Source organism: Petromyzon marinus, chromosome 1 (assembly GCF_048934315.1).
Source record: "Petromyzon marinus isolate PM22_M1 ecotype Great Lakes invasive population chromosome 1, UKy_Petmar_22M1.pri1.0, whole genome shotgun sequence".
In the NCBI taxonomy this organism is placed as follows: domain Eukaryota; kingdom Metazoa; phylum Chordata; class Hyperoartia; order Petromyzontiformes; family Petromyzontidae; genus Petromyzon; species Petromyzon marinus.
This window is the reverse complement of record NC_133667.1, coordinates 4824776-4833094: the sequence shown is the minus strand read 5'-3', so window position 1 is coordinate 4833094 and position 8319 is coordinate 4824776. Positions and strand designations below refer to the sequence as shown.

The following is an 8319-nucleotide window of genomic DNA, read 5'->3' as shown; positions in this document are numbered from 1 at the left end:
TGTTTTCCGCCAGCAGTGATGATATATGACAAGAAGGCAGCCACAGCAGCAGCAGGATAAATATTGAGGGGGGAGCGGCACGTGTAGCAGGTATTGCCAGTGTTGCACTGCTGCTGGGAATACGTGAGATTGCCCAGCGGTGGCGTGAGGTGGGAGAGTGATTTGGCGCTGCAGAGCGCAGATCGCGTGACGCCACGGTCTGTATGGGCTGGCGGATGAGTCACAATAGACGGGGTGAGTTCATGTTGTGGACTTCGCGTTGGGGACTTTTCTACCGGCGACTTGATGACCCATGGCGGAGGAACCCCCTTGAGCAGGGCAGCTCTTTATTATTATTATGGGCGTCAAGATTCCTGCCTCATAAACCTAATGTGCAGCACCTGCCTGGGGTGCAGTGCGCACGTTGTTGGCTTAGGTTACCCTGGGCACCCTTGCAAGCAAGATGGGCCATCTCCAGGGGCAATCGGAGTGAAATATTTTAATTTAAACAGAACAAAACAAATCTTGAGAGATTCCGCAACATGATTACAATTCGTCCTGTGAACTCTATTTGGGGTTGACTGCGTGCGACTTTATCACCAGTTGTTGCATGAGTCGCCCCCCTCGTCCACACCAAGTGGTCTGTACAGAAGCGCACTCACTGGTAACGTTTACACCCTCCTGTTACCTTGCCACCCGTAACTCGCTCATCGCCTTTGTGGGCAACGGAGACCGGAGACCGGCTGGACGGAGGAGGGCGACTCGAGCCCCACGGGGGACCAAGCCACCCGCACAGTCGCACCCGGCCAGAGTTAGAACTTGAATTGTGCACTTGGTAATACGCGAGCTTTAAATCATTATTTATATAAATGTTCCACCCCTTCCCCCAATTGTATCTCGATTGCGAGTTTGCTGACATCCGATCTATCGCGTTGCAGTGAAAACCTTCGTGTTGGAGAATGGCCCCGAAAGTGGATACCGCAGAGCTACCTCTCAGATCTCTTCAAGTGCTCCACACACAGTACGGGGTAGGACCCTTCCCAGCCATAGTCCAACGTTGACCCAACGTTCCATGTTTCCTAGGAGTCTACTTGCTGGATGACAGCCTCCCCTACGCCATGCAGGTCGTGGTGGATGGGTGGTTAAATGACCATACTTCACCACGCAGTGCGGGTTGATGAAGGCGAGGTTTATGCCGTACCACCCTCTGCTGGCCACAGCGTAGCCCCGGGGCAGCCTATAGCGACCTGTTTCATGAGTGGTGGTCGCCCATCCACGCACTGTCCAGGGTGACTTCTGCTTAGCTCGCAAGAACCTGACACGATTGGGGCGGTGCATGCCGGGTGATTTGGTAATCGGCAAGAATCTCAAGGGTGCAGTCAGTGGGACTCAGGGCGTCTCTCTACAGTTACTGAGAGACAGGAAACGCTCTACCAGCTGACGTGTTGAGCCGTGGTGGTCTCTGAGTGTTGTAATTTCAGTGCACGAATCTAATCGGATATAAAAGTCTCCTTTTGGGATTATGGTTTCGAAGAAAGGAAATTGGTGCAAATGCTTATTATGTTTTCGCTCAGGAACACTTTTTTTTGCAATAAATTCGGTTTGTTAAGTTCTACATGAATCGGTGATTGTGCGTATGGCAGCAGTGTACGAGGTGAACTCGTTCTCAACACTGCTGCCACGATTGAGAGATCATCTCGCGTAGCTCTCTAATTATCGTCAATAACATTGCGGGGTGGGGAGTCGTGGCACAGCGGTTATCACACTGCACGATTGAACCCGGCGACCCGGGTTTGATTCCCGACCGTGGCTAACATGAGTGGTCAGCAGCGATGTCCGAGCTGGTTGTACCCCCACCCATCACTAACATTGACCAGCTTGGTGAAGTATGGCCAAACAACACCGATCACTGTAAAAGTGTGGGGAGGCCTTCTTCCAGCAGTGGATTGACAAAAGTTGTACATTCATTTATTTGAAACATCGTATATTTGTCTAAAGTATAATTAAATATTATTTTAAATACGCTGATAAGCTGTCATTTTGATTACCTGTCACTTGCAACTTGATTAATATTCATTTTTAAAGTCTTAGCCAGGGGCGGAGCCAGGGGGGTGACAGGGTAGACAATTGTCACCCCCGAAAAAAAATAAAAAATCGAAAATCTGAAACATTCTGCATATAAGTGTACGACACTCGGTCTGGCGGACTCCGTGCAACTGCATTGTCAGAGTGTGTCGCCAACTGATGGCGTCTAGTTCAACAGCCTGACTCTCTAATCATTCTTGAAATTAAAATTTGTTGAATGTCACCCCGAGCTGAAAATCTTGGCTCCGCCCCTGGTCTTAGCCGTACTCTAATAGGTGTTAAGTGTGGCTGTTACAGTCGCTGGTCTCTGTCTTGAATATACGTTTAGTCGCAATGGGCCTTCTCCCTTGGGTATAAAACGTAACCCTGAATAATTATCAACTTCATGCGAAGCACACAGAGAGCAGCTCTCAACTCCTTTTGGATGCCCCGAGTCACAGTGGTGGAAATTCCACAGTGCTATGACTGATCAGTCTCTTCGTAGAGCAACCACTATTGATCAGAGATCGCATAAATCACATGAGCATGACATCTCAACATAACTTGCACCTGATACTGTACTTGTTAACACATGTACGCCTAACAATAGCTTCGGTGAATTTCATACGGACAGTAAATGTCTTTGCGTCTCTCAGTGCGTTTTGAAATCTAGAGGGCTCTCTGCAAGTGCGTGGCAGTTGTTGAGTCTCTTATAAGAGGTAAAGGCGCAGCGCTGCACTCGCTCACTTGCACCACTGCCGGTGGAAGGGCCTCCACTAGAGGGGTCACGCAGGGGACAAGGAACCACGTCCAGGGGAGTCGTTGACGAACGGCGTTGATGAAGGGGACAGCAGATCGGGAGAAGCCCCAACAGACACACAGAGTCAGTTTAACACGTAGGAGGCTGGCGCGACCAATATCATCCATAATAGAGGTTTTTGGGTTAGATCGCGTAAATATATAGATGTGTCGTTAAACCCGCCACAACCCGACACAGCCAACTAGTAAGGGTTGTCACGTAAACACGAATTGTCATATGCTTAGTTCTTTCGGTAAAGTCACGTTGAAGGGAAACAACAAAATAATAAAATATATAAAACAATAAAAATTCTCACGACGTTTCGACCATAACACAAACGGTCGTCTTCAGATTTGTGTTATGGTCGAAACGTCGTGAGAATTTTTATTGTTTTATATATTTTATTATTTGTTGTTTCCCTTCAACGTGACTTTACCGAAAGAACTAAGAATATGAATTACTGCAGTCACGAAAGCTTTAAATCACGAATTGTCATGTTCAGTTTACGTGACAACCTCTATTATGGAGATACAGAGTGGTGGGAAACAAGAGGAAAGGGGTGGGGGGTGATCAGGAGGCGTGAGACAGCGGCGAGGTGACAACAGCGGTGACCGTGCCCTGCCCTGCAGGTGGCGGTGTTGAACGTCGCCTCGCCAGGGCGAGTCACGTGGCCTCCCCGTCACTGACGAGGCGCTGGAGTTGGGGACAAAAAGCGACTTGAGACGAGTCTCGCCCTTGCTGTGCCTCATCAGCGAGGCGCGGAGACCTGAGATGCAGCTGCATTTAAACATTGCACATTTAAACACTGCGCTATTAAACACTACATTCAAACACTGTACATTTAAACACTGCACATTTAAACACTGTACATTTAAACACTGCACATTTAAACACTGTACATTAAAACACTGCACATTTAAATATTGCACATTTAAACACCGTACATTCAAACACTGCACAATTAAACACTGTACATTTAAACACTGCACATTTTAACACTGTACATTTAAACACTGCGCTATTAAGCACTACATTTAAACATTGCACATTTAAACACTGCGCTATTAAACACTACATTCAAACATTGCAAATTTAAACATTGCACATTTACATACTGTACATTTAAAGACTGTACATTTAAACAATGCACATTTAAACACTGCACATTTAAACACTGCACATTTAAACACTGCACATTTAAACACTGCACATTTAAACACTGCACATTCAAACACTGCACATTTAAACATTGTACATTCAAACACTGCACAATTAAACACTACATTTAAACACTGTACATTTAAAACTGTACATTTAAACACTACATTTAAACACTGTACATTTAAACACTGCGCTATTAAGCACTACATTCAAACACTGCACATTTAAACTGCACATTTAAACACTGCACTATTAAACACTGCGCATTCAAACACTGCACATTTAAACATTGCACATTTAAACACTGTACATTCAAACACTGCACAATTAAACACTGTACATTTAAACACTGTACATTTAAAACTGTACATTTAAACATTGCACATTTAAACATTGCACATTTAAACACTGCACATTTAAACACTGCACATTTAAACACTGCACACTTAAACACTGCACACTTAAACACTGTACATTTAAACACTACATTTTAATACTGCACATTTAAACACTGTACATTTAAACACTACATTTTAATGCTGCGTATTTAAACACTGCGCATTTAAACACTGCGATTTAAACACTGTAAATGTAAACAATGTACATTTAAACACTACATTTAAACACTACATTTAAACACTACATATAAACACTGTACATTTAAACACTGTACACTTAAACAATACATTAAGCACTAAATGTAAACACTTTAAATTCCGCACCACCCTTCACAATCCACTGCTGGATGAAGGCCTCCCCCCGCGCCGTGTCGGCCATGGGGGCTGCTTCACTTGGCGTGCTTCACCGCGCCGGTCAACGCCGGCTGGTGAAGTGGAGAGGGCCTGGGGCCAGGCGAGACATCGCTCGCCACTGACGTGAGCCGTGGCCGGGATCGAACTCGAGCTGGCGAGTTCGTAGCGCAGTGCAGGGGCCACCGCGCCACTGCTCCTCACTTCCATGCTCGGTGAACCCTCGTCGCCGGATGACAACGTGGGAAACACGTGGACTCCCACCTGTCCCGTCTGTGTGGGATAGAGTGTGACCCCCTCGCACGAGTGTGTGTTCTCTGGGTGCTCTGGTTCCCTCTCACGTGCGAGCTCTCATTCAGTGTCTGACAGCGTCTTACTATAGAGGGAACTGCGGGGCGGCAGTTAAAACGACTGTGCGAGTTTATTAAATGACCCCACAGTTCGTCGGTCGTGTGATGTGCGGTAAACTGCGGCTACCCCCATCCCTTACAAGCATTGAGCTCCCTCTAGTGCAGACCCTTCCACCAGCAGTTGAGTGAGCAAGCACTTGCAGAGCTGCGCCTTTACCTCTTAGCTGTTTAATAAGAAAGGCAGTGAAATTGTCTACCTTCATGAACACTGCCATTTTATGTCCTAGTTGGTTTGGCCAAAGATGCTGACAACTGCATGACCCCCGCACCGAGACGAGTGCCCCCTGCACGTTCGTCTCGCTGGCTCGCAGCCCTCGCGAGGCGCCAGGCGACAGCGCCACGTGCGGGCGGGTGGACGAGTGGAGGCCGTCTGCAGGCAGAGGGCGAAGCCGCCTTGTCCGGTGGGGGGGGGACGTGGACGGAGATCGTGCACGGGGAGATGTGAGCACAGGGGTTCAGTGCAATTGCAAGGGGAATGACGTAACGAAAGTGACGGTACGTACACACACACATATACACGCACGCATTTGTACAGTACGTAGACACATACTGTACATTCATACACATATGTATGTAGATATATGCATGCATATGTATGCACGAACGCAGCTACATGCACACATATATAGTACACATATACATCTGTAAAGATACACATGCATCTGTATAGATACACATACATCTGTATAGATACACATGCATCTGTATAGTACACATGCATCTGTATAGATACACATGCATCTGTATCGATGCACATGCATCTGTATAGATACACATGCATCTGTATAGATACACACGCATCTGTATAGATACACATGCATCTGTATAGATACACACGCATTTGTATAGATACACATGCATCTGTATAGATACACATACATCTGTATAGATACACATATACATCTGTATAGTACACATGCATCTGTATAGATACACATGCATCTGTATAGATACACACGCATCAAAATAAATGCATCTACATGCAGCTGTGCTCCTTAAACCAACAACGGGCTTCAATGCAGATTAATCCAAAACGACTACAACATAAGACCGTCAATGAGTCCATCATGAGCCCGGATAATCACGAATACAGTCGTTGTGTGTACATCGCATCCTATCTCGCAGTACAACCACACCATGAAACACTCCTTGACCATCTTCCTGCCACTCGCTCGTCCTGTCAACCACAGCGAATGTCGCTCCGCACAGCATCCACATCATGGGGACTTGGAGTGTAGTCATTAATATTGTTATTGGCAGGTTTTTATTTGGCTTCGATGTTATCAATACTTGTGCGTGTAGATTCATTTTACGTACAGCGCGTTGAGAAAACTTCAATGTGAAAGGCGCTGTATACAAAGAGAGCTTGTTGTTATTATTACAATTATCTCGCAAATCCGACCTCCGTGTTACCCCACGCTGCGTGACAGGCGACAGTCGCCTCGCTGGAGCAGCGGTGACCTCGACCGCGACATCCGAGCGCTGTGAGGATCTCGCAGGAGCGGCAGAGACCGCGCCACCAGGAAGACCGCGCGGGTCACGAGAACCACTCGTGGTGGTGGTGACGACAGCGGATGATGATGATGGGACCCGCCAACAGTGCCGCCTCCTTGCCACGTTGTGAATAGGGGTGTGGGGAGGGGGCTCCCTGGCCGACCTGGGCCCGGTAGCACTGCAGCCATCGTCCCCCGGGACCCGGCGTCGCCCCTGGGTGCATGGAGCGGGCGGCGTCTCAGACGAGAACAGAGGAGGAGGCTGCCGCCCGCAGCGTCGTCATCTGAGTCGACAGTCACCGCATTCTCGGGGTTATGAGACGCTCCGGAACAGTAAGACGCAGCCTAAAGCTGTGCTCGTCGTCAATACACGCATACAAATGTGGTCACACACACACGTGCGCACGTACCGGATTATAAGACGCACCACTAACCGCTAAGCAAGATGCAGGAGGGAAGAGTTTGTCTTCTAATCCGGAGTATACGGCGCAGTGATAGTCATTCATCTCAAGTGTGAACAATCGCCAATGTAATTGCATCCTGCTGTGTACTCGCTGCGCCGTGTTCCTTTTGGAAAGACTGCGAGGGTTTCTCTTGTTAGGGGCCAGCCCCTGTCTGAGAGTGGCACTGGGGGGCCCTGCAGTCAACTTGGCCTCGGGGCCACCACCGCGTGAGCTGCGTGGCGGCTGTGCTCGCTGAAGCGAAGCCGTCCAACGCGCCCCTTGGGTGTGAGGAGGAGTGAACTGGGCCTCCTCGCTCTGTCACTAATATCGCGATAGGGAAAACTCGTACAGCGATACAATTAAATATCGCGATAAGGAAAACTCGTACAGCGATACAATTAAATATCGCGATAAGGAAAACTCGTGCAGCGATACAATCAAATATCGCGATAAGGAAATCTCGTGCAGCGGTACAATTAAATATCGCGATAAGGAAAACTCGTGCAGCGATACAATCAAATATCGCGATAAGAAGAACTCGTGCAGCGAGCGCTAGAATCGCGTCTCGTAGCCAAGAAACCATTCACTCCGTGCCGATTTGAGGGATGGTCACAAATTGGCGGTCACGATGTCCAGTGGAGAATACATTTATAAATGTTATCACACTTGCTCCGTCTCGGATGATCTATCTTTTAGTTTTACGTGTAGGCTTTCACGACCAATATTATTCGATCAGAATTAGTTTATTCAAGGTGAGATCGCGTGGCTATAATGTCAATTGTTTTACTGTAGCCCTCCACCACCCGACAGAGGAATTAAAGTTGCCACGTGGGCACAACGTCGCTCGCTTCGCAACATTCCCTGCACTTTGTTGAAAAACCAAACCGGTGGGCTCGTTTGATCTCACGTGACAACTTCATTTGATTGACTCTGTCGGGTGGTGGAGGGTTATAGTTAAACACTTTACATTATACCGACACAATCTAACCCAACGGGAACTATGAATTGTCATCCATCTTGTTCATTCTCTTATTCCTAAAGCTATGAAAAAATATTACAGTCCTTTGCCAGCCACTTTTGTGTTCTCCAGCTTGATGCACTCATCATGTAAAGGCATGAAAAAGCATCACATTGATCACGTTATATAACAGTATGAAAGGCTTCTTCAACCCGCACTGACCAGCATGGTGAAGTGTGGTCCAACACAGCGTGCGGAGGCCC

General features: G+C 47.5%; 1 long non-coding RNA gene across 1 annotated transcript; it reads right to left on the bottom strand.

The window, feature by feature from the left end:
- Positions 1-6407: 6407 nt before the first annotated feature.
- Positions 6408-7362, bottom strand: LOC142930530 (uncharacterized). Its single transcript, XR_012946485.1, has 2 exons — positions 7066-7362; positions 6408-6939 (listed from the first exon to the last, which is right to left on the bottom strand). It is a non-coding gene; the product is annotated as an uncharacterized LOC142930530 (long non-coding RNA).
- Between the last annotated feature and the right edge of the window lie 957 nt (positions 7363-8319).